This window comes from Palaemon carinicauda, chromosome 25 (assembly GCF_036898095.1).
Source record: "Palaemon carinicauda isolate YSFRI2023 chromosome 25, ASM3689809v2, whole genome shotgun sequence".
Lineage (NCBI taxonomy): Eukaryota > Metazoa > Arthropoda > Malacostraca > Decapoda > Palaemonidae > Palaemon > Palaemon carinicauda.
The window spans coordinates 41,799,313-41,801,542 of NC_090749.1; positions in this window are offsets into that span (position 1 = coordinate 41,799,313).

Consider the following 2,230-nt stretch of genomic DNA (forward strand, 5'->3'; position numbering starts at 1 on the left):
ATAATACAAAGTGGGAACTGGGTGACTAATAGAAAGCGTGAAAAGGCCAAGTACGGTAAATAAAAAAAACATGTCCAATAATAGAAAGCGGGAACAGATCGAGTAAGGGGAAATGGGACCACTTAGAGTAATAGGAAATAGGAACAGGTCGAGTAATAGAAAGCGGGAAATGTTGAGTAATAGAAAGCGGGAACAGATCAAGTAATAGAAAGTGGGATTGGGTCGAGCAATAGTAATTGGGAATATATCGAGTAATAGAATGTGGGAACAGATCGAGTAATAGAAAGCAGGACTAGATCCAGTAATAGAAAGTGGGAAAAGTTTGAGTAATAGCAATCGCGAACAAATCGATTAATAGAAAGCAGGAAAAGGTCGAGTAATAGTAATCGGGAACAGATTGAGTAATAGAAAGAAGGAACAGATCAAGTAGCAGAAAGTGGGAAAAGTTTGAGTAATAGTAATCGGGAACAGATCAAGTAATAGAAAGAGGGAACAGATCGAGTAATAGAAATCAGGAACAGATCAAGTAATAGAATGCAGGAAAAGGTCGATTAATAGTAATTGGGAACAGATTGAGCAATAGAAATCAGAAAAAGATCGATTAATAGAATGCAGGAAAAGGTCGACTAATAGTAATCTGGAACAGATTGAGCAATAGAAAGCAGGAACAGATCGAGTAATAGAAAGGAGGAACAGGTCGAGTAATAAAAAGGGAACCGGTGGAATATTAGAAACCGGGAACAGATTGAGTAATACAAAACGGAAACAGGTCAAATAATAGAAAGTGGGACCAGGTTGAGTAATAGTAATCGTTATCAGATCGAGTAATAGAAAGTGGGAACAGATCAAGCAATAGAAAGCAGGAACAGGTCAAATATTAGAAAGCGGGAACAGGTTGAGTAATGGAAAATAGGAACATGTCGATAATTCCACGGCTTTGTGGTCAAGGAAAAAATTGCTATTAGTGAACAGTGTATTGTAGTGAGTTCCCTTGCTATAAATTATCACCATATTAAATCCTTCGAAAGCAGAGTTCTGAATGAAAGTACGGTAATGTTTTGGTTTATCATAACAATACGCTTTTGATAAAACGTGGATTAGTTATTGTTTTCTGCGGTATAGATTAATCTGATTGTTATATTGTTATTGAGCTGAATTAAACCTAAGGTAATGTTCTCATTATTATTATGAATGTAAAGGTTGACTCATCGCCACTAGTCAGGGAAACCCATACTAAATTTTTTTGATGTGAGCGACCACATGAAAATCTCCCACCATTACCAATCCGGACTGGCCTACGTGGTGATGAAAACAGGCCAAACCCTTGACATGAATAAGGACGTTTGAGGCCTTTGTCTTGCACTGGACTAGAAACGACTCCGGGGTCGTTTCCTCACTCCTCACTCCCTCCTCACTTGGGAAATGACCCCTGGAGGAGGATTAAGTGAGAGAATTACTAAATTGGTCATAAAAATGGCGCTCGAGTAAGTTTTCCAACAAATATTCCTCGTAGTGTGGGATTTTTGTCTCGTGAATGTTAAATTGTTCATGCGCTGACGCTAAAGTAAGTTCCTGCCAAATAATTGGGGACGTTGGGTGAATACATTTCCTGTCAACTGAGGCTCAATTTAGCTATTTGCTGGTAAGTTCGGTGGCTTTTGGAGGAGAATTAAATTGGTGAATGCTCCAAAAAGGATAACAAAGGTGAGAAGAGGGAAGTCTTAAAAAAAAAAAAAACTTAATTATCGGTAGGAGACTACAAAATTACTATTTCTCATAAAATTCGAGTTTTAATGGTGCCAAAAATAACGTCCTTCATAAACGTTCAAGAAACTCTTAAGGAAACGCAAAATTAAAATCGCATAAAAATAACACTACGAAACGACCATGAAAGGGGAATATTCGCTCGCAGATCGCCAAAGTGTTCATAAAAAGGCGGTAAATTAAATTCCCTCATAAAACTTGGCTGCTTTTGTCCCTCTCATTATGTGCTACGCTAAAGTTTTTTTTTCTCATTGATCAGTTAAGAAATTTTAGTCAAAGTCTTCAGAACTGCTGATTATATAATAGAGTTTCTCGAGTGGGTAGGAAGCTTGCGAAAGTTTTGATTGTTAGTATAACTTCATTTTTACATGTATTTTTTTTTTTATTATTTTTAATAATTTTAGTTAAGGTTGGATTTATTTTTATCGTGATTATTCTGGATTTACACACACACACACACACACAC